Source organism: Mustela erminea, chromosome X, assembly GCF_009829155.1.
Source record: "Mustela erminea isolate mMusErm1 chromosome X, mMusErm1.Pri, whole genome shotgun sequence".
NCBI lineage: Eukaryota > Metazoa > Chordata > Mammalia > Carnivora > Mustelidae > Mustela > Mustela erminea.
This window is the reverse complement of record NC_045635.1, coordinates 8,168,231-8,193,383: the sequence shown is the minus strand read 5'-3', so window position 1 is coordinate 8,193,383 and position 25,153 is coordinate 8,168,231. Positions and strand designations below refer to the sequence as shown.

General features: G+C 41.2%; 1 long non-coding RNA gene and 1 pseudogene across 1 annotated transcript; both read left to right on the top strand.

Annotated features, from left to right (window-relative positions):
* The first annotated feature begins 7,418 nt into the window (after nucleotides 1-7,418).
* Nucleotides 7,419-7,605, top strand: LOC116583732 (annotated as a pseudogene).
* Nucleotides 7,606-12,679: 5,074 nt separating this feature from the next.
* Nucleotides 12,680-25,092, top strand: LOC116582596. The gene is made up of 3 exons (XR_004282469.1): nucleotides 12,680-12,692; nucleotides 19,405-19,410; nucleotides 25,028-25,092. It is a non-coding gene; the product is annotated as an uncharacterized LOC116582596 (long non-coding RNA).
* The last annotated feature ends 61 nt before the right edge of the window (nucleotides 25,093-25,153 follow it).

Below are 25,153 nucleotides of genomic sequence, written 5' to 3'. Positions count from 1 at the left end.
GTGGTCAGTAAACACTGAGTGACTGAGGGCCGAGACCCCTCTTTCTCTGGGGCACCTCGTTAATTGATAAGGTTACCTAAGATGGCTAAAAGTTCCTCACCGTGGCCGTACTCGATTAATACTTGTGCAGCCGTAAGACAAAATCGTCTTCACCTGAGGCCTCACGCAGGCCCCGGTCCGCTTTGTAAGTCGGCCCAGGCCAGCCGCGGACCAGTTTCTAAGGCGGAACCAGTCGGTCCCGGACCCGGTCCGGTTTTTAAGTCGGACCCAGCCCCCAGTGCAGCTGCTTTCGGGACCCTGTCAGGAGAAAGAAATGCTCAAGTGATGTGAGGAGGCTCAGAACGCAGAGAGCGGCCGGGAAAGCTGCGGAGCGAGAAGGCAGGACCTGAGAGGGACCCGCCCGCCATCCCCACACCCAGGGAGAAAGCAGCGAGCTCAAGGGGCTCCTCAGGTACTCGCGCTTGTGGCTCCGTGTGCCTGGGGGCTGTTGGGGGGTCTCCTCCGGTTCCCTGTTCTGAGATGAGAACTGTTAAACGCTAAGCTGGGGTACATTAAACATGTTAAGTTTCTTTGAGCGGAAATCGCTTTAAACGTGGAAGCACGGAACCGGAAGTGGGGGGCGGGCTCCGCCTACGGGCGCTCAGGCCACCGATTTCCTAGAGAAAAGGCGGAGGCGGAGTTAGGGAGTGATTGACACTTCAGGTGTCCTTGGTTCTTTGTGTTGCTTATTGTTAGTGTGTCGATTTCATAACCTTGAGGCATTTACAGGCAGATTTTGGTTGGCTTACGTAGGCCGCCATGACATTATCACCAACTCTAGAAGGCTTTTATGTTTAACAACCGGGAGCTTACATTTATAAAGTATTTTCTTCATTTTCTGGTTTTTGTAGGGGTTACGGATCAACGCCTACACATCTTTTAAATTTGTCATTATAGGTCACCTAGTGGGTGGCCGGCCTTCAGAGACGCCTTCTGTCAGCTCTAGCAAGGTGTGTCTACACCGCGGATGTAGTGAGGTGCTCACCTCCGGCCTTAGCTGTTGCCTGCCCCATGGCTGCTGGCAGAGCCCCAAAGTCCATGCGGGGGTGAAACTTGATTAGGCTAATGCAGTAGGGCTAGCTTCTAAGTATACTCTTGGAACAGCTGGGGAACTTTTAAAACCTCCTGTTGCTGAGAATTGGAATTTTGTTTCTGTAACTCTGAGGATTGATTCCTCTGTGTGGGTAACATTGGGAACCTTTCCTCTTGCGGTGATTGGTTTCAGCATGGCCATGTGATACACTCCTTTCCTAGTGAGGGGAACTTCTGCCTGTGTGTGTGTGGGGGGGAGTGCTTCTGGCAAAGAAGATTGCCCTACCCCAAGAAGAGATCACTGTGACATAAACTCCCCTCTTCCTCACTGGGCTTTATCCTCTGCGTGGAAGTGTGGCAAGTGCTGCAACCATCCCTGATTCTCTGACAATAACGGCAAAGAGCTGCGGCTGGGTTCGCCCACCTGGGTCCTGGATACTTTACTGAGCCTCTGACTCACGGGATTAACCAACCCTGCCGCCTCACTCCAGTCTAATTGCTGTGCGGTCTAACAAAGCCCGGTGGGGCCCAAACCATCCTGGTCACACCTCTTCCACATTTGTAGCGAGTTCTTAGCACCAGCACAATTTATACTGCTACTTTTGGTGGTATTGGTGAGATGGACCTCCCACAGTGAGAATGCATTTTGCATTTTTACCTAGACAAGAAGGCATAAATGCTGGTACATTTGGAATAGCACTTCACATGTCTTCAGGATTAAATAGGCTTTGGGGATGAACAGTAAACCTGATGACGATTTATGATATGGTTTCAATTAGAAGCTCTGTGTTACAAACCTTAAGTGAATTTCTGGAATAACCCATTTATAAATTAGGAACAGCTAGACACTTTAGAAAAAACTTTAGTCTTCAGTAATATGCAGACCCTGCATTCTGTGAATGTGGCTTGTGGTTAATGAAAATTCTGATACAAAGTTGTAGTGATCCTTTTACAGAAGTTGCAGTGCCTTTTTTTTTTTTTAAAGATCTTATTTTTAAATAATCTCTACACCCAATGTGGGACTCAAACCCACCACCCTGAGATCAGGAGTCATGCACGTTTCTCACTGAGCCAGCCAGGTGCCCCCCCAAAGTCACAGTGCTTCTTAATCCTTATCTGTGTTAGTGTTTCTTAAGTGGGGATGACTTTTGCTTTCTGGTTCCTACCTCTGCTTTTTCAAATGATAAATAGATAAAGTTCAAGGTGAAAGCAAGCTTCCTACATTTTAGTTCTGTAACAAAGAAAGGTTTCTGGAACAATACCAGCAATGTCCTCCAGCTGAAGACCGTCAGGGACACACTCGTTCAGCTTGAGTGGAACAAGGTGGGTTTATTGCAATCTGCAGCTGGGGAGAAGTACCTTGGGGAGCTGCGGGGCCTCTCCGTGAGGGGGTTAGAAAGGACTTATTAGTGCACTGGACTTGTGTTAGGTAATTTGGGAAGGAGGTAAGGAACTGGGGGCTTTGGATTGGATGCTGCTAAGAAGAGGGGATTGTTTATGATTGGGTAGCTGAGTACTTCTTGCCAAGGAGGACACTAGAATGAGACAAATAAGCAGCAGTCATTCATTTGCTGGGAGGACTACTTAATATTTTGTGGTTTGGACAATATTCGTGTTTTCTCTGTGTTCAGGCGGGTTCATAGATTGGGTCACTTGGTGACCACAGTCTCTAAAATCTGCTTGTCTGATATTCTGTGACATTGTTTATGGTCACTAGGAGAATAGCAAGGACCAGCTGTGAAGGCCTGGCCAGCTTCTGGATGTCAGAGCCTGCGTTTTTCCTTCTTTTTTCCCCTCTCAATAGTTAAGACTTATTGTTTGTGTTGTACTAGGCACTGTGCTAAGTACCTACATATTCAAATTGAACCATCCGCCCCTTGTGAGGTGGCATTATCATTGTCCTTATTTAATAGGTGTAGGAACCTGCAGGTGTAGCACCTGCAGTGCTAACCAGTTTGTCCAAGGTTGGGGTGTAAGTTCAGACTGATGCCAGAGACCACAATGTCTTAACCGCTCCTCTCTACAAAACCATAAGGCTGTGCCTGGGCATTAAGACTCAAGTTAGGGCCACTTTATAAATAGCAAAGGTATTAATATATGTGGTGCCTAGCTTGAACTAGAAGCCAAGCACGAATCGGAAACAAATTATAATAGCGCACCTGATGAAGGAGCAGAAGCCTGGCTGAAAACAAAGCAAAAGCTGGCACCTTGCACCCCCTCTCCACCCGCTCCCCTCCGTAATATGTGTCACATTCCTCAGGCACCCCTGACTGCCCCAGAAGGAAAACAAATAGTTAACTTGCAGAGATCACAATCCTGCAAGGCAGGAGTCTTCCTTGGTTTACAAATGTCCTTGAGATTTACAACAAAGAAGTTACCTTATCAATAGCCCAATTTCCAAAGGCACATAACTCAGTTCCTCAAGCCCTAATGTCGCCCTCCCCTCCATAAAAACTGAAGGAGACTGAGGTAGAAGGAAAAGTAAATAAAGTTAAATTTCTAAACCCAAATCTCACTAACAAGGACACTTGATGGCAGGAATGTAGCATTCCACCAGGAGACTCTCAATTGTCTTTATGCTAGTGCCTCATTAGAGGGAAAGTGGCCTTGGCTTGATCGTAACCAGGCCTTCAATATCCTGACAGTCTTCTTTTCCCCAATCGCCCTTCTGAACACCCCTTTGTCCTCACCTACCCAACTCCTGTGTATATAACCAGCCACTCCTCGCATGCCCGGTGCAGCATCTCCGTCTGCCCACGGGTCCTGTCCCCGTGCTCTAGTAAACCACCTTTTTGCACCAAAGGTGTCTTAAGAATTCTTTCTTAGCTGTTGGCTCCGAACCTCACCTAGGTTCAAGAACTTCATCACACCTATACTATGAAGCCCTTTGAAATTATGCTGTAGAAAGATACTTACTGACCTGCAAAAACTGTTGATGATATAGGAACAACCAAAAGCATTAGAAAACGGAATCTGGATTTCTGCTCACCTGAGGAACTTTTTAAACCTGAAGTTTAGACCCACTGAGACAAAATACTGATGGTGGGGCTCCGGCATCCGTATTCCCCGGCATTTGAACTCTTCTCGCACAGGCTCAATGTAGCATTTCGAGGGGTAAGCTGAGGCTTACTCGTCAGCTACTCATCAGACTTTCCTGTTGTATGACCAAGAACATGATGGTTCTCAGGAACTCAGAACTGTGGGACGCAGCTATTTAACACTGTTTCTGGACATTTTACTTAGCGAGGGTTGGCTGGTGCTCTTGAAGAACCAAATAATAATAGCAACTCTTTATGAAGTTACATGGCTCCACGCCAGCATTTTCTTCCATCTTTTTATTTATTGCCACAAATAGTCCTCCGGTGTAACTATTATTACCTCCACCTAGAGCAAGAAAACTAAGACACAGGGACAGAGAGGGACTTGTCCACGGAGGCATGTCAATAATCGTGTCACTCTGAGCCCAGTTCCCATGTCCTGCTACTTTCTCAGTTTACTTGTTAACATCCCAGCAAGTTTTACAAGCTTTGAAAAAGGCATGTAAAAGTCTAAAGAGGTTTCGAATGTCTGTCTTTATACTGCTATGTAATCTTTGCTTTCTGCACCTGTGATATATCAAATTAGCACTAGCACAGGGAATATCATTTGCATGACAAAAAGACACTGAGCTTACAGTCATAGAATCATTTCAGTCTTCGTGATACTGAGAGTCAGATCAGCTACAATAACCAGATTAAAAGTTTCCTTAGAATTGGAATTCCAGAGATATTTACAGAAAAGAGTTTTACACAAGGTCCAAAATATCAAATCAGTTTTTTAAAAAATTTTACTTACATAATAGAGTCCAAATGCCAAGGCCTCTGGAATATTAATGCCTAAAGTTTTAATGCCTAAAATTTTAAAGGGAGCACTGAATGTCTTATTCATGTCAGATTTGCTTTACTTAAGACTCAGATGACATTTCTAAGTAAAATGACTATATTCTTGGCTAATTTTACATGCAAATGACTTTGTATTTTGAATAATAAAACTACTTTAGTTGTATATTTTGAATTATTGGTGAATCTTGACTGAGGAACAAATTCACATAAACTGTACATTTTGCCATTAAACATACTCTGAAATGGATTAGTTTCTTGATGATTTAAGCATTCACATTTCAGTTAATGAATCTTGGAAACAGTGTTGTTTGGTTTTATCATGTTTGAAAAATGGCTTTTTGGTCCCTATAATTAATTTTTTGTTTTTGAAGAAGGACTGATAAAGAGAACTGAGCTACAGTAAATGTTTATTATTAGCTTTCAGTTCTCCCAGGAATCATGGCTAGAGGTATACTTCCTTCCTCTTTACTTAAAGCTGTCATTAATGTTTATGTCATGATGATGTTGATTTTAAAAAACAGAATCTCATGAAAAGAATACCATGAGTATATGATTAATAGATCATGAAAAAGATTAGCTCAATCTCCAAATTAAAAGTTACTGGTTTAGGGACGCCTGGGTGGCTCAGTTGGTTGAGCAGCTGCCTTCGGCTTGGGTCATGATCCCGGCGACCTGGGATCGAGTCCCACATCGGGATCCTTGCTCGGCGGGGAGCCTGCTTCTCCCTCTGCCTCTGCCTGCCACTCTGTCTGCCTGTGCTTGCTCTCTCCCCTCCTCTCTCTCTGATAAATAAATAAAATCTTTTTAAAAAAAAGTTACTGGTTTAGAGTTTTCTTTTTTTTTTTTAAGATTTTATTTATTTATTTGACAGAGATCACAAGCAGGCAGAGAGGCAGGCAGAGAGAGAGGAAAGGAAGCAGGCTCCCTGCTGAGCAGAGAGCCCTATTCAGGGCTTGATCCGAGGACCCTAGGATCATGACCTGAGCCAAAGACAGAGGCTTTAACCTACTGAGCCACCCAGGCACCCCTAGATTTTTCTTATACTTGTATTGCATGTAGTAAAATCTAGATTAAAGATGGCGAATTTGAGGGACACCTGGTTGGCTCAGTCAGTTAAGTGTCTGCCTTCTGCTTAGGTGGTTCTGGGATCAAGTCCTGAATCAGGATCCTTGCTCAGTGGGGGGCCTGCTTTCCCTCTGCCTGCCGCTCCCCCGCTTGTGCTTTCTCTCTCTCTTTGTGTCTTTGACAAATAAATAAATAAATCTTAAAAAAGCAAAGATGGCAAATTTGGTTCAAAAGTGACTGAAATGATTTTTATATCCTAATTTTTTGGAGATTAACATTTACTACAAATGTAATATTTTAGGGATGTTCAGCAACATACAGGCTTCTTTCCCCAGTCTTATTCTGTCAACATACACAATACTCCCCAATGAGAATTAGCATTCACAAGGATGATTCCGAGGTATTGTCACAGGGTTTTTTCATGCCATCGGAACTACAAGATTTTGGGCATCGCCATTGTATGGGTTGTATGGTAATGATTTTATTTGGTAGACCTCAGAAAAATTTGCCATGTTCTTTATTGTGATAGTAGATCTCTCCCTCTGGCCCAGGCCTGACCCAGTGAAATATCTCATCTCTCCACCAAACAGAATTATTCCTTGTTCTTGTTACTTGGACATGGAATAAAAGCAGCTTGAGTGGAAGGGAAGCAGACAAACTCTGACTGAGGTGACATCTTTCCCACCCCACAGAGGGGATGATGTATGGTAACCATGTATGAAACTAACTCATAAAGAGAAACAGAAACAAGTTGAAATCCCAGTAGGTAAGGTGTGTTGGTGGTGATCTTCCCTGATTTCTCAGATTCTGCACCTTTTTCTTAGATTCAGTCAGTGAGCTACCTAAGCTATCAAAGGCAATATGTTCTCTTTTCTTAAGCTACTTTCAGATGGGCTTTTGTCACTTGCAACCAAGAGTCCTAAAGAATGTAGTAGTCAACGTACTGAGTGCCTGCTCATATGGCCACTATTTTCTATGTGGCAAAAGCAGGAAAGTGAGCCAAGTTATTTTAGACACACTTAAAAAAAAAAAGATCTGTTTATTTTTGAGAGCGGGAGAGTGTGGGTGTGGGGAAGGGAGGGACAGAGGGAGAGGGAATCTCCAGCAGACTCCTGCTGAGCATGGTGTCTGATGTGGGGTTCCTTCCCTCCACCGTGGATCAGGGTCTGAGCCGAAATCAAGACTCAGTCACCCAACTGACTGAACCACCCAGGCTCCCAGACACACTTTTCTTTTTTCCTTTTCTTCTTCTTCTTCTTTTTTCATCAAGTGCCCTTTTAAATGCTCATCATCTGCTTATCCCATCCCCCACCCACCTCCCCTTCAGCGACCCTCAGGTTTTTTTTTCCTGTAGTGCCCCTAGACACACTTTTTAACAGGGTTTGAAATATACGGGATTATAGCTTTGTGCAGTGACAGTATTGTAGCCAATGAGCTTTATCCAAGGTGCAGTTATTGCTAATTGAAAACTTTCTCCAGTATCCTGCTGTGGTAACTAGAAATATAAAAGATTGTACCAGAGGTGGTATTAGAGTGGTACATGGCTCTCCACAAGCCTTATACCAGATAATTTTTCATTGTCTTGGCATGCAACTAAAATTTAATAATGAAAAATAAATATTAGGTGTAATGATAAATCATATCCCAGGTCTGCACATGGTTTTCTGAGAGTGGTGCAAGCCTGGCTTGTGCATTTCGTCTCACAAATGTTTGTTGCAGTAAGAGGCTAGAGAGGTTGGAGAAAGATGAGTTCTCATATAAGAAGAGGAAGATTGAGAAAGAGGCTGATATGTTACATTCTTCTGCTTTTCTTTACTCAACACTTGGTTTCCATTGAAGGAAAATAGTGAATCTAATTCTCAGTCACCTTTCCTGGGTTGTAATTAAACTTGGGGAGGTTACACAGACAAGATTTGATTTCCTTAGGGGTTAGCATGTGGCTAAAGGAGGTTAGGTTCTAATTAACATAAGAGATGGTGAGACCTGCAACCCTGACTCGTTATGGTGGTATTTCCCCAGAGTTTCATTTCCACCCCACCAGTGGGGCCATCTGTAACCTGCAAAATCATGAATCCCACTGCTTTGTCTCTACTCCACACTATCCCAGTGTCAGACTCCTGTCTCTAAACTACCTGCTTGTCTTGCACCATGGAATACTCAAAGTATCTCAGTGCAGTGAGTCCAAAATGAAACTCCTCACCTCTCTTCCTAAACTTCCTGCTGGATCTCTGTGAGTTTCAGTGGCGAAATCATTCTGCACTGTTGTTCAGGCATATGTCTGGATACCACCTGTTACTTTTCTGACTCACTTGGAGCATTCAATCAGTTTTTCCTAAATAGCTCTTAAGATTTGTAGTCATCCCCGATACCCCCTTTCTCTCTGCCCTCTCAGTAATCCTGCAACAAGTCCTAGCACCTAAATACCTGTCCAACTCATTTATCTTTGACTCCATCTCTGCTGCTGCTACTGTGTTGGGAGCCACTGTCCCCTCCCTCCTGGATCAGCATGGTAACCTCCTAACTGGATGCCTTGCTTCCAGTCTGGACTCGACAGTCTTTTCACTGTGGTACAGCGGGACAGGCTGTGCACGACATGGATCTGCTGTGACACTCCACTGCTTTTGATCTTCCAGGGGCTTCCCTTTGCTCTTAGAAAGAAGGTGTTGTGTGGTCTGGATGCATTTCTCATGGCACTCTCCTCCTCCCCTTTTTTATGTTATCTATGCTGATCTTGTCTCTGTTCCCTTAACATCCTATCCAGAATGTTCTTTCATCCTCCTCACTTCTTTTTATTGAAATATAATTAATATACAGTATTATATTTTAGGTATACAATGTAACGATTCCACATTCTGTATGTTACTTGATGAGGAATTAATATCCAGAATATATAAGGAACTTACACAGCTCAACACTGGGAGAAGAAATCCAGTTAAAAATGGGCAGGGGTGCCTGGGTGGCTCAGTTGTTAAGCATCTGCCTCTCTGTGTCAAATAAATAAAATCTTAAAAGATAACAAAACAAAACGGGCAGAGTACTTCTTTTCCAGAGAAGACCTCTAGGTGGCCAACAGACACATGAAGAGATGCTCAACATCACTCATCATCAGGGAAATGCAAATCAAAACCACAATGAGATTATCACCTCACATCTGTCAGAATGGCTAAAATCAACAGCACAAGAAACAAGCGTTAGTGAGGATGTGGAGAGAAAGGAACCCTTGTGCACTGCTGGTGGGAATGCAAACTGGTGCAGCCACTATGGAAAACAGTGTGTCGATTTCTCCAAAAATTAGAACTACCCTATGATCCAGTGATTCCATTACCGAGTATTTGCCCAAAGAAAATGAAAATCGTAATTCTTTCATCCCTTTGCCAAGTTGCCAGATTAGTCTTCCCAGACCTCAGAATTAGGCTCAGGTGCTCGTATGTCCCCTGCTCTCTTCCTTTTATCTTCTTACTCATCTCAGATGATCATTATACATTCATTTGTATAGTTATTTGTCTCTCACTAGATTTTAACTCCTGTGAGATCCAGGTTTATGTTTTCTTTTACAGTGTATTCCCCAGAGCCTTACATTTTTCCATTCACTTGACATAATGGTGATTCAGTATATTTGAAACAGGACAGTTCATGCTTTATACCATGTGTATTATGCATTAAGTTGGCTTTGGGCGCCAGAGAGTAAACCTAACCACCATTTATAATATAGTTTGATTTTTAAGCTATTGTTTAAGAACAACCAAACTGTAAATGAATTTCTGAGACCTCCAACTAAAAAGTTAGAAACTCTTAAATTAGAGCTATTTAAATACATATTATTAACTTCTGTCATAGTAATATAACAATGTGCAGACTATATTACCAGAAAGTGTTTGGAAATTAATGGATATTTAGGAGCGCCTGGTGGCTCAGTTGGTTAAGCCTCTACTCAGGTCATGAGCCTAGGGTCCTAGGATTGAGCCCCGTGTTGGGCTGTCTGCTCAGTGGGGAGCCTGCTTCTGCCTCTCCCTCTGCCTGCCAATCTGCCTGCTTGTGCTCTCTCTCTGTCAAATACAAAAATTAATAAAATCTTGAGAAAAAACAAGTTAATGGATATTTAGATGAAGGTCTTACAGTCATTTTATAAATGCCTCTTCTTTATGTTAGAGCTACTCAGGAGAGAAGGGACTATATCGATTTTTACTTCTCAGTACCTTGTGACTAATACAACATCTGTGACACAGGAAAAACTCAGTAAGTGTTTGTGGAATGAATGAATGATGCAGTTTAGTTTGCTTACTTTTAGCCCGTTACTCCTGATGCAATATTTCTACTTCTATTCCCCCTTTACTTAACTAACTTATATTTCTCTCTCTCTTTTTTAAAGATTTTATTTATTTATTTATTTGTTTGTTTGTTTATTTGACAGACAGAGATTACAGGTAGGCAGAGAGGCAGGCAGAGAGAGAGAGGAAGGGAAGCAGGCTCCCTGCCGAGCAGAGAGCCCAATGCGGGGCTCGATCCCAGGACCCTGGGATCACGACCCGAGCGGAAGGCAGAAGCTTTAACCCACTGAGCCACCCAGGCGCCCCTATATTTCTCTTTTAAGCTTCAGTGCAGGCATCACCTGTGCAAAGTCTTCGCAGATTATGACTGCCCCTCTGTGTATGATCACGTGTGTGTGTATGCTGATCAGTGTCTGGGTTTCAGTCTCTTCCTGTGTAATCAGACCTCTTTGAGGAGAACTAAATATCTCTAGGGCCTTGCACAGTCCCAGGTGTACCATAATTTCTCAAAAAAATTCTTATTAAGTGAAATAAGTAGTTAATTGATGAATGTTCAGCCTTCAAAAGGTCCTGGAGCCCAGCATCATTCTTGGTACATTGTAATTGCTCTAAAATTGCTTCTTAAATGAAAGAAATGAATCAGTGGATCTTCAGCCTTCAAAATTTATTTTGATCTCAATTTAAATTAAAAAAATGTAGATAAGAGGAGCACCTGGGTGGTTCAGTCAGTTAAACATTCTGCTCTTGATTTTGGCTCAGATCATGGTCTCAGGGTCTTGAGATCGAGCCCAGTGTTGGGCTCCACACTCAGAAGGGAGTCTGCTTGGGATTCTCTCCTTCTCCCTCTGGCCCTTCCCTTTTCCCCCCTTTGAAAAAAAAAAAAAAGGTGGGTAAGTGACCTGAATATCTTTGATGTAAATCCAGATCTATGTATTTTTATTTTTATTTCTCAAAATGCAATAAAAAGATAATAGCCAAACAAAAAATAGAGCCAGATCCCTTTATAGATTTTAGTGAAAGCAACATAGCTACCCAAAATGGAAATCATATGCCAGAAATTTATCAAGTATTGACCTTTAAAAAAAAGAAACACAAAGGAGCCTGGGTGGCTCAGTCAGTTAAACATCCAACTCTTGATTTCAGCTCAGGTCCTGATCTCAGTGTTGAGAGATCGAGCCCCACACTGGGCGAGCCCCACATCAGGCTCCTTGCTGAGCATGAAGCCTGCTTAAGATTCACTTCCTCCCTCTGTCTCTGCCCCTTCCCATTTGCTTGCTCTCTCAAAATCAATCAGTCAAAATAAAAAATTTACAAAACCATGGTTACATTTTATATAAAAAAGAGATTCTTAAATGCAGCAAACTATACATATAATGAATATTAAAGATCTAGGGATAAAAAGTCATTGTTGAAAAAAAGGTCACTGTAGAACATTGCATTTAGCAGTGAATTATGGAAAGCTTTTCCCCTGAGATTGGGGAATGAGACAAGGATGCCCACTATACCTCAGTCTTAGTCAATACTGAGGTCCTAACCAGAGCAAGAAGGAAAATAAATGTGAAGGGCAAATGACTCAAGGGCAAGAAGTGAAATTATCATTATTCTCAAATGACATCATTGTCTATGTAAAAAAAAAAACCCAAAGCTCTATCTCTAGGTAAACTATAAGAATTAGTAAGTACATTTAGCAAGGTTGTTGCATAGAGATAGTTGTATTTCTGTATGCCCGCAATAAGCAAGTAGAAAATGAAATTTGAAATACCATTTATAGTAGCATCAAAAATGTCAGATACCTAGAATAAATTTGATAAAAGGTACAAAAAGTGCATCATTGCTGAGAGAAATTAAAAAGACCTAAGTAAATGGAGGAATAGCTCATGTTTATGGATTGGGAGAGTCCATGATACTAGTTCTCCCCAAACTGACCTATAGATTCATTAATACAGTGCAATCCTGGCAGTTTTTAACAATTGACCAGGAAATTCTAAATTTTGTATGGAAATGCGAAGGTCCAGCAATTGTCAAGAATACTTTGAAGAGGGGCGTTTGGGTGGTTTAGTGGGTTAAGCCTCTGCCTTCGGTTCAGATCATGGTCTCAGGGTCCTGGGATCGAGCCCCGCATCCGGCTCTCTGCTCAGCAGGGAGCCTGCTTTCCCCACTCTCTCTGCCTGCTTCTCTGCCTACTTGTGATCTCTCTGTCAAATAAATAAATAAAATCTTAAAAAAAAAGAATACTTTGAAGAACAGAGCAAACTGAGAGGACTTAAAAGATATCATCAGATGTCATGACGTATTATAAGCTGTAGCATTTAAGATACTGTGGTATTAGCATAAGAATAGAAAGACAAATTGAACAGAAGAGAGTCCAGAAATAGACACATTTCACTTGAATTATGAACAAGGGGTTGTTTCAGTGTGGTTGGGCAAGGAGGGATGATGCTGAGTCAACTCCATGTCCATATGAAAAAGGCATCTTGACCCGCTAACCCAACCATATGCAAAAGTCAATCTCAGATGGATTGTAGCTGTATATGTGAATGGTAAAAACCATAAAACATTTAGAAGAAAGGGTAGGAGAATGTCTTCATAATTTTGGAGGTATCAAATTATTGGTGCCTAAAAGCACTAATTAAAAAGAAACTGTACTCATTGAAATTAAGAACTTCTGTTCATCAAAGGGCAGCATAAAAAGTGAAAAAGCAAGTCAGAAGTCACAGTGTGGGAGAGGATATTTGAAAAGTGATGGACTTCAGCAGGGAGATGTACATTGTGAAGATATCATTTCATGCGCACCAAAATGCCTTAAATGGAAAAAAAACCCAATAATACCAAGTTTTGGCGAGGCCATGAAATAACTGGAGCTCTCATACCCTGCGGATGGGAGTATGCATTGAAACAACGCTTTTTGAAAATTGTTTGGGGGACGCCTGGGTGGCTCAGTTGGTTGAGCAGCTGCCTTCGGCTCAGGTCATGATCCCAGCGTCCTGGGATCGAGACCCGCATCGGGCTCCTTGCTCGGCAGGGAGCCTGCTTCTCCCTCTGCCTCTGCCTGCCATTCTGTCCGCCTGTGCTCGCTCTCTCCCACTCTCTCTGACAAATAAATAAATAAAATCTTAAAAAAAAAAAGAAAATTGTTTGGGAGGCTTTACTAAAGTGGAACATAAAATACCCCATGACCCAGCTGTTGTATTCTAGCTAGGTGCCCTGCAGAAAGGTGTGGGTAAGTTTCCCAAAAGGTAAGTACAAGAATGCTCATGGGAGTACTTTGCAGTAGTTCCAAGGCTGTCCACTGTCCAAATAGCCATCAACTGTAGGCTGGCTACATAAATTATATAAATACAACAGAACACAATATATCAGAACAAACGCAGATGAATCTCTTAATATTATTGAATGGAAGAAGCCACGTACTAGGCAGTAAATACTGGGTTATTCTATTTACATAAAGTTCAAAACCAGGCAAAAATAATGCATAATATTAAGAATTGAGATAGGCTATGCCCTTGTGAGAAGGAACAAACGAGGATACTCTGGGTGCTGGGAATGTCCTGTTTTGTGATGTGGCCACTGGTAACCTTTGTGAAAATGTACTGACCTGTGTACTTCTGATTTGTGTACATTTCTGTGTGTATATGTCAATTAAAAAAGTTACTAGGGTACCTGGTGGCTCAGTCATTTAAGCACCTGCCTTCAGCTCAGGTTATGATCTCAGGGTCCTGGGATGAGCCCTTCCTCGGGCTCTCTGCTCAGCAAGAAAGGAGTCTGCTTCTCCCTCTGCCCCTCCCCCACTTGTGCTCCCTCCCTCCCTCTCTCTCAAATAAATAAATAAAATCTTTAAAAAAAAATTACCTAAAGAATTGGCTTACATGAGAGGAAGAAGATGTCAGAGAATAATTTTTACAGAATGCTTAGGAATTAGTAAGTTCAAGATTAATGACCTAAAAGAAAAATAGCCAACAATAAATAGGCAGTCACCATGGGAGAAAATTATAATGACAGAAGCATTTGAAAACATGTATAACCTCTTCAGTGTTTAGGGAAATAGGTCTTCAAACAACAATACCAATTTCATGTTCTCAAATTGGCAAACATGTAAAGGCTAGATAATGCGAAGTTCCGGCAAAGATACTGGTTGGGGAAAATTCTTATATGCTGTTAGTGGGAGTGCAAATGAGCAAGCCCAGTTTGGAGAACAATTTGGCCAGAGATGGTAAAGTTGAGGATGCACTATACTTTGATTCACCAATTCCATTTTTAGGAAGATATCTAGAAAAATTCTTAACCTTATCTAACAGGAGACAAGTAAGAATGTTCTTTGTAGTATTGCTTATTGCAAAAAATTATGAAAATGATCTAAATATAGGACAGATGGAGACTGGATGAAATATGTGTCATGTTCATACAATAGAACACTATACAGCAAATAAAATAACAGAACCATTGTATTAAAGCTGTGAAACATAATTTTTTAAAAAGATTTTGTTTATTTGACAGAGATCACAAGTGAGCAGAAAGGGGGAAGCAGGCTCCTCGCTGAGTAGAGAGATCAATGCAGAACTCCATCCCAGGACCCTGAGATCATGACCTGAGCTGAAGGCAGAGGCTTAACCCACTGAATCACCCAGGAGCCCCTGTGAAACATAATTTTAAAAAACATGCAAAACAGGAGTGCCTGGGGGGCTCAGTCAGTTAAGCCTCTGCCTTTGGCTTAGGTCATGATCTGGGAGTCCTGGGATTGAGCCCTTCCTTGGGCTCCCTGCTTAGTGGGGAGCCTGCTTTTCCCCCTCCCTCTGGCCCTCCCCCTGCTTGTGTTCTCTCTCTCTCAGATAAATAAAATCTAAAATCTTTTAAAAAACACACAAAACAGTAGTGTCTATGATCTATGCTATCTGTATAAAAATGCACAGAAACCGGGGCACCTGGGTGGCTCCGTGGTTTAAAGCCTCTGCCTTCGGCTCAGGTCATGATCCCAGGGTCCTGGGATCAAGCCCTGCATCGGGCTCTGTGCTCAGCGGGGAGACTGCTTCCTCCTCTCTCTCTCTGCCTGCCTCTCTGCCTACTTGTAATCTCTGTCTGTCAAATAAATAAGTAAAATCTTTTTAAAAAAATAAATAAAAATGCACAGAAACAATAAACAATGATCATGATGATGATTGCCCGTAAGAAGGAAGACAAACAGGAGGAGGAAAGAGGTACACGTTGGGGAGGGGGTGTTCCACTTGCATAATTGTAGAACTAATTATATTTTACTTAAAAATAACTGAGACAGGATACAAGGTAAATAATTGATAAAGCTGTGTAGTAAGTATGCAGATATTATATTCTCTTTAACTTTGTCTCTAATCTTTTACAATAAAAAAGATTTAACAGGAATAAAAATTGAAATGCCGTGCTGTTTTTCACAAAAGTAGAACCCCCTCAAAAAAAGAGAGCTACTTAGGCATGTGTGGTCACGACACTTCACTGGATATATCTTACTGATGAATATTTTGTTCCTGCTCTCAAAAATGCATCCAAAAGCATAGGGAGTTGTCTTTAAACAATAAGAGCTAACAGTTACATAATGCTTCCTTTGTCATGCCCTTCCTTTCCCGCCCCCTCCCTGTGGCTTGCTTTCTCCATCTCCGCCCCCTTCCTTCCTTTCCTCGTTCAGACTTCTTTTTTAATTGCGAAGTGTTACGTTCATACAAACACTGCATACAGCCTAAACATATAGCTTACAGATTATTGTGAGGTGAATGCTTTGTAAATGCCCCGAACTGCGGGTGAGGAACACAGCCTGGTCAGCGCCCTGGGTCGCCTCTGCTGGGTTCTGTTGTAAGAGGCACAGAGAGGCAGCACACAAGTGTGCACTCACATTTCAATTTCCACATGTGGCGGTTAAGAGATTCCTATCTGATTCTTAACTCCTAGGGTTGCTGCAAAGCTTAAATGAGAACGTATTAGAAAGTACTTAGAAGAGTGTGCCTGGAAAGTAGAATTGTTTGTGTTCCTCTGGTCCTATTTCTCCTCCTCCCCCACCCTCCCGCCTGTCAGATGTGACCCCCAGAGGTCGACAGGAACACTGTTTTCAGGACTTTCCTTTTCAGTAGGAACGTATGGGCAGGAAAACTCATGAAAGATGTGTGAAACGGGACGTGCATTTCCTGCTCTAATACTGAAATGAACACGCAGAAGTTTACAGTGGGCGCAGTTCAGAAATCGAGAGTCCTAAAGAGACATGTACCCTTTTTACCCAGCGGTACTTTTACATCAAGGAGAAAAGTTGATGTCGTAGTGAATCTGTAATGTGGCTGAGAAGCAACACGAGTAGTGAAGAGATGATTGTGCATTGTGGTCATGTTGATCATTAAGTCATCCAAAAAAATTTTTTTTAAGATTTTCTTTATTTGTCAGAGAGCGCACAAGCAGGGAGGGTAGTGTTGGGTCCCCCAATAATGGGTCCATGGTCAAAGGAGTGAGACTGATACAAAGTGAAGGTCAAGCAAAGCTTTATTTCTTGCCAAGCATTGAGAATCAAACCAACTGGTCAGGGCCACCCCTTACAGAGAAGGCGACCCCTCCCTGCCTCACAGACTAACTTTTATAGAGCAAAGGCCATGTGGTTGAGCCTGACCACACACATGTGGCCAGTGAGGTTGCAACACACAGAGAAAGCTGCACAGTCATGCTAGGTCACACACGGGTGGCCAATTGAATTATAATTCACCCCATAGTAGCTATTTGAACTAGCCTATCGTCTTGGTCAGAATGGACGCCCAAAGGTCAGGGCCCACACTCCTTGGTAGCTAGGGAGACAGTATGCACGCTCTACTGATTGGATGTCTCCACTTGACCAGACTCATCCCTTTATTCCCGCTGTTATCTCCACCTGACCTGACCCACCCTTGTATTTGGGCTTTGTTACCTGGGACTGGTTTCCCGGATGTACTTTTAAGTCAGTTGGGGGGGGGCAGTTTAAGTTTTACTGCATAAACAGCAAAATGGCTGTTCAACCAAGGTGGGGTCGCTCTGGCTAAATAGGCCCTTACAGTAGCAGGCTTAGGGCGAAGCAGACTCCCTGCTGAGCACAGAGCCCAATGTGGGGCTCCATCCTAGGACCCCAGGATCATGACCTGAGCCGAAGGCTGACGGTTGACATACTGAGCTATCTAGGCGTCCCCCCAAAAGTAGTCTGCCCTAAGAGAGTTTGAGGAGGTAACAACTCCAGTGCTTGTTCCTGGCCTCAGGAGACGAGGGATTTGACTCATGGACAAATTTACAACCTCAGCAAAGAAAAAAAATCTAACGATAAAGCACGCACAGAGCACTAAAGTTGCATCGAGAAGCAAGCAGTTTCATGTGTGAAGGTCCGGGAAGGGTTTTCTGCGGGTGGAGGGAGATACTGTGCTGAAAGACCCAGAAGAACTGGAAAGGAAGCGGTTGTGGAGCTGCACGGGAAAAGCGTGTGCAGAGGTTTGGATGTGAGCGAAGCCTGCTTTGCTTGGAGCCTGCACATCAGGGAGCTTTGAGAGTTGCTTCATGCCCAGGGTAGCCTTTTTAACCACAGCTGACAACAGAAAAATGTGGTCAAGTATGTCATATCAGCTCACTGCATTTCCTAAATCCTCATGTTGGATTATGGCTGATCTAAATCACCTGTCTTATAAACATCTTCGGGCTTTCTTACTGAGATGGATGATTAATTGTGATAATTTTGCAGTTTACTATATTGAATCTTTTCTACCACTTTTTGTTTACATCCCAAAGGAAAAAATACAAATAATACTGGATTCCTTTTATAAACAGAAAGCTCCTAGATTCCCTATAAAGACTGTGTCTCTGCCCAAATAGATTTGTGTTATCAAACTTCCCTTTTTTGGAAATCTTTAAAAATTTTCATCTAACAGTGTTTAAAAAAGTTTTTAGGATTATCATAAACTGATGTTGTAAAATAGCACTTGGGACAAGTCATGCATTCTTTACTCACTGTTTAAACTCTGTCATTTCAACTAGACCTACATATTAATTCATTTTATTAGTTTAATAACATTTTCTAGGCGATTTTTTAATGAGAACTGGTTATTTTGCAGATTGGTCTCTTACAGACTTGAGACCAATAGACCTTCAAAAAGGAGCATGAAAATGATAGAGTGTATAGTATTGTGACTTTTAAGTTCTTTCATAACTGAGGAATGAAATATATGGAATGAAATATATATTACATATATGTTTTTTCAGCTAATATATAATTTAAACTTTATGCTGTCTGCACCACTGAATATCCATATCAGCACTGTTTTTTTTTAAATTTTTAAGAAAGATTTTATTTTAAGGTAATCTCTACACCCAACATGATACTTGTGAACCCACTACCCTAGGATCAAGAGTTGCACACTGCACTGACCACGCCAGCCAGCCACCCTTTTATCAATATTGCTTTTAATTACTTTATTTATTTATTGAGAGCGTGCCAGCGGGGGTTGGCTGTGGGAGAGGGAGAGAGAATCTTAAGCAGGCTCCATGCTGAGTGTAGAGCACGATGTGGGGCTCAGTGTCACGACCCCAAGATCATGACCTGAGCTGAAATCAAGAGTTGGACACTTAACCGACTGAGCCCCCCAGATGTCCTCATCAACATTGTTTATATGAGATTTCAAAATCCAAGAGACAAAAAAATATGGTTAACAAATTACTCTGAGCTATCTATTTATTCTGGAAGACAAATGAAAGTAGTGGACTTTAACATTAACTTAGTGGAAGAAAGAAAAAAAATCTCACAACCCATGACACCATTTCCTCCTAATGACCCTTTTTTTTAGTCTTGAGAACACTTTAATCCTTTGAATCTCATTTTCCCTATGCGAAGTAAAAGTAGCCATCCACGTTACCCTACAGATTAGTAGCGATCATCAACCTCTTAAAGACTTTATGAAGACAGTAGTAAAGGACTAGGATTGTAGTTTGGAGATAAGAGGCCAGATCTTACTGGATAACCCAGCTATGTCCTAGGAAGGTATGTTAGTGGGGTGTGTTCTAAAGCTCAACTGAATGACTGCTTTGCTTAAGTGACTTCATTTCACTTAGCAAGAAATATATGGACTTTTAGTAAGAGACATTTATTAGTGTGTATGCATTAGCAGTATGTAGGGTTCTCCAAAATGATTTCAATCTTTAGAGTTCTTCTGAATTGACTCAGCATTTCAACAAGCAATACAACTTTGGAAAAAAGGATACTTGTGTCTCTTTGAATCCAGTGACCTCTTGGTGTTCTTGAGGGGGATGGAGTGTGCATTCCATTAAAATTTCTTTCACCAAGACCTCTGATTACCTTGTTCCTATACCAAGTGACAATTCAGTTTTTCAATTTCGCTCTTATTGGTCCTCTCACAGTATTTGGCCCAGTTGATGACTCTTGTTTTCCTTAAATGCTCTACTGCCTTTGCTTTTGTGTCACCATTCTTGCCTGTTCTCCAAGCTTTCTCACACTCCTCAGCTTTCTGTCTCTGCTTCTCTTCCTTTGTCTGTTGGTGTTCCTTAGGGTTTTCTTCCATGCCTTCTTTTCTTTTTACCCTACCCCTTTCAAATTTCTTTCTTCCTTCCCTAAACTCTGTGTGTGTGTGTGTGTGTGTGTGTGTGTATAATATATTTAGTTGGTACAAAATCCCAAGGGTACAAAGGTGATGAATGAAGACTACTTGGCTTTCTACTCCTAGCCACCTGAGTTCTCTTTCTAGGGGAACCTCCATTATGGATTTCTTGTGTGTCTTTACAGAGTCATTCTATGCATATACAGACACACAAACATGATGCTGTATAGTGTTATATGCAGTATTATTGTGTGTTGTGCTTTTAAAAAATTTATTGAGCTGTAATTGACATAGTTGAGGTGTACAGCATACCGATGCAACATTGTGTAAATTATGAAATGGTCACCATGATAAACCTAGTTAGCATCTGTCACAAAGTTAATACAATATTATTGACTGTATTTCCCATGTCCTACCTTACACCCCCATGACTTATTTATTATATGACTATAAGATTGTACTTTTTAATCCCCTTAACCTTTTCCCATCCCCCAGCCCCTCTGGCAACCACACCAATCTGTTCCCTGTATCTATGAGGTTGAATTTTGTTTTTTTTAGGTTCCATATATAAGTTAAATCATACACTATTTGTCTTTCTCTGACTTATTTCACTTAGTATAATACCCTTAAGATCCATACATGTTGCAAATGGCAAGATCTCATTCTTTTTATGGCTGGTTAATATTACATTGTGTATATATGCCACATCTTTATCTATTCATCTATGGACACAGGTGGTTTCCATATAGTGGCTATTGTAAATAAATATTGTAAATAAGGCTGGAGTGAATGTAGGGTTGCATGTATCTTTCCGAATTAGTGTTTTGCTTTCTTCAGATACCCAGTAGTGGAATTGCTGGATCATATGGTGGTCCCATTTCGATTTTTGGGGGACACTCCATACTGTTTTTGATGGTGGCTGCACTAACTTGCATTCCCACCAACAGTGCATTAGGGTTCCTTTTTGTCTACATTCTCTCCAATGCTTTTTATTTCTTATCTTCTTGAGTCTAGCCATTCTGACAGGTGTAAGGTGATTCTCACTGTGGTTTTGTTTTGTTTTAAAATTTCCTCTCATTTCTTTAAGATTTTTAAAATTTATTTTTGCAAGAGAGAGAAAGAGCCACACACGTGAGAGAGACAGAGAATGCATGCACAAGCAGGGAGAGGGGCAGAAGGAGAAGCACACTGTCCTCTGAGTGGGGACCCTGACAAGGAACTCAATCACAGGACCCTGGGATCATGACCTGAGCCAAAGGCAGATGCTTAACTTTAGACTGAGCCACCGAGGTGCCCTCATTTCTTTTTTTTTTAAAGTGTATTTATTTATTCTTTTAAAATAATCTCTACACCCAACGTGAGGCTTGAACTCACAATCCTGAGATCAAGAGTAGCATGTTCTTCTGACTGAGCCAGCCAGGTAACCCTCTCATTGTGGTTTTGATTTGCAATTTCCCTGATGATTTGTGATGTTGAGCATTATTTTATGTGCCTGTTGGTCATCTGTATGTTTTTCTTGTAAAAATAATATTCAAATCCTCTGCCCATTTTTTTCAAATCAGATTTTTTTGGTTGTTATTGAGTTGTATGAGTTCAACATGAATATTTTGGATTTTAACCCCTTATCTGTTATGTTATTTGCAAATATCTTCTCTCATTCAGTAGCTTCCCTTTTTGATTTGTTGATGGTTTCTTTTGCTGTGCAGTTGTACAGTTGGATATGGTCCCATTTATTTTTGCTTCCATTTTCCTTGCCTTGGGTGTCACATCCAAAAGAACATTAGTAAGGCTGATGTCAAGGTGCTTACCACCTATATTTTTCTAGGAGTTTTATGGTTTCAGTTCTTACATTCAACTCTAATCCATTTTGAATTACTTTTTGTAGTTGATGTAATATAGTGGTTCAGTTTTCCCACCACCACTTATTTTTTTTTAAGATTTTATTATTTGAGAGAGAGAGAGAACGAACATGAGCCAGGGGAAGGTGCAGAGGGAGAAGTGGACCCCCCACTGAACAGGGAGCCTGACGTGAGGCTCAATCCTAGGACCCTGGGATCATGAACTGAACTGAAGGCAGATGCTTAACTGACTGAACCACCCACCACCACTTATTGAAGAGACTGCTCTTTACCCATTGAATATTCTTTTTTTAAAAAGTAGGCTCCATGCCCAAGGTGGGGCTTGAACTCACAATCCTGAGATCAAGAGTTGCATGCTCTACTGACTGAGCCAGCCAGGCACCCTCCCCATTACATATTCTTTTTTTTTTTTTTAAGATTTTATTTATTTATTTGACAGGTCACAAGTAGGCAGAGAGGCAGGCAGAGACAGAGAGGGGAAGCAGGCTCCCTGCTGAGCAGAGAGGCCAATGCGGGGCTCAATCCCAGGACTCTGAGATCATGACCTGAGCCGAAGGCAGAAGCTTAGCCCACTGAGCCACCAGGGTGGCTCACCCCATTACATATTCTTGCCACCTTTGTAGTGAATTAATCGACCAGATATGTGTGGATTTATTACTGGGCTCTCTGTTATGTTCCATAGATCGATGTGTATGCTTTTTATGCCAATATCATGCTGTTTTGATTACTAGAGCTTTGTAGTATGTTTGAAATTAGGGAGCATGATACCTCCAGGTTTGTTCTTTCTCAAGATTGTTTTGGCTGTTCGGGGTCTTTTGTGGTTCCATACAGACTTTAAAGTTGTTTTAGCTCTGTGAAAAATATCATCGGAATTTTGATAGGGTTGCATGGATTCTGTAGATTGCTTTGGCTACTATGGACATTTTAACAATATTCTTCCAGACCATGAACACAGAATATCTAATTCAACAATACCATAAAACTCCTGGAAAAAATAGGTGGTAAGCTCCTTGACATCAGCCTTACTAATGTTCTTTTGGATGTGACACCCAAGGCAAGGTGTTTGCATTTTCTTCAGTTTCTTTCATCAGGGTCTTATAGTTTTTGGCATATAGGTCTTTTACCTAATTTACTTCTAAGTATTTTATTCTTTTTGATGCATTTATAATTGGGATTGTTTTCTCAGTTTCTCTTTCTGTTTATTAGTATATAGAAATGCAACAGGTTTTTGTGTGTTAATTTTGTATCCTGCAACTTTACTGACTTTTCTAACAGTTTTTTGGTGGAGTCTTTAGGGTTTTCCATATATATTATTATATCATCTGCAAATAGTGACAGTTTTACTTCTTCCTTTCCAAGTCGTATGCTTTTTATTTCTATCTTTTGGCTAATTGCTGTGGCTAGGACATCCAGTACTATGTTGAATAAAAGTGGGGATAGTAGGCATCCTTGATCTTTGAGGAAAAGCTTTCAGCCTTTCACCATTGAGTATGATATTAGCTGTAGGTTTTTCATATGGCCTTCATTATGTTGAGGTATGTTCCCTCTGTACCCATTTTGTTGAGAATTTTTATAATAAATGTATGTTAAATTTTGTCAAATAGTTTTTCTGAATCTATTGAGATCACCATATGATTTTTATCTTTTATTAATGTGGTATGTCGTGTTGATTGATTTTGTAGTTGTTGAACCATCCTTGCATCCCTGGAATAAATACCACTTGATCATAGTGGATGAGCTTTTTAATGTATTGTTGAATTAGGTTCTCTAATTTTTTTTGAGAATTTTTACATCTATGTTCATCAGGGATATTGACTTATAATTTGATTTTTGTGATATTCTTTTCCAGTTTTGATATCAGAGTAATGCTGGCCTCATAAAATGAGTTTGGAAGCTTTCCCTGCTTTTCAGTTTTTCAGAAGAGTTTGAGAAAGATTAGCCATAATTCTTGTTTAAATGTCTTGTAGAATTCTCCGGTGAAACCATCTGGTTCTGGGCTTTTCTGTGTTGGGAGATTTTTGATTACTGATTTAATTTCCTTACTAGTAATTGGCCTATTCATATCTTCTATTTCTTCATCATTCAGTCTTGGAAGATTATAGATTGATAGGAATGTACTCATTTCTTCTAGGTTGTCCAATTTGTTGGTGTACAATTGCTCATGGTAGTCTCCTATGATCCTTTGTACTTCTGTGGTATCAGTTGTAAGTTTTCTATCATTTCTGATTCTATATATTTGAGTCCTCTTTTTTTTCTTGTATCTAGCTAAAGGCTTGTCAATTTCTATCTGTTCAAAAAACAAGCCCTTAGTTCTACTGACCTTTTTAAATTGTGTTTTTAGTCTCTATATCATTTATTTCTACTCTGATCTTCATTATTTCCTTCCTTCTATTAACTTTGGGCTTCATTTTAAAAAAAAAGATTTTAGGGGCGCCTGGGTGGCTCAGTGGATTAAAGCCTCTGCCTTTGGCTCAGGTCATGATCCTAGGGTCCTGGGATCAAGCCCCGCATCGGGCTCTCTGCTCAGCAGGGAGCCTGCTTCCTCCTCCCTCTCTCTCTGCCTGCCTCTCTGCCTACTTGTGATCTCTATCTGTCAAATAAAATAAATAAAATCTTTAAAAAAAAAAGATTTTATTGGGCACCTGGGTGGCTGAGTTCTTAAGCGTCTGCTTTTGGCTCAGGTTGTGATCCCAGGGTCCTGGGATTGAGCCCGGTATCAGGCTCACTTCTTTGTGGGAAACCTGCTTCTCCCTCTCCCATTCCCCCTGCTTGTGTTCCCTCTCTCACTGTCTCTCTCTGTCAAATAAATAAAATCCTTTTAAAAAAGGATTTTATTTATTTGAGAGAGAGAAAGAACGTGCATTAGCAAGGGGTGGGGCAGGGAGAGAGGGAGAAACAGACTCCCTGCTGTGCTTGCAGCCTGATGTGGGGATAGATCCCAGGACCCTGAGATCATGACCCGAGCTAAAATCAGATGCTTGGCCGACTGAGCCACCTAGGCACCCTGCATTTCATTTTTTTTTTTTTAAATAGCTCCTTTAGGTACAAAGTTAAATTGTTAGAGCGTTCTCTTGTGTCTTGAGGTAAGCCTGTATGGCTCTGAATTTCCCTCTTAGAACTGCTTTTGCTGCATTCCATAGATTTTGGTATGTTGTATTTCTGTTTTAGTCTCTTCATATTTATTGATTTCTTCTATTAGCCAGTGTTTTTTAGTAACATGTATAATCTTCATGTTTTTATAGTTTTTCCAGTTTTTTTTCCTTGTAATTGATTTCTAGTTTCATACTATTGTTGTTGGGAAAGGTGCTTGATAGCATTTCAGTCTTCTTGACTTTATTGAGACTTGCTTTGTGGCCTAACATGTGATCCATCCTGGGGAATGTTCCATATGCATTTGCTGCTTTTGGGTGGAATGTTGTGTATATATCTATTAAGTCCAT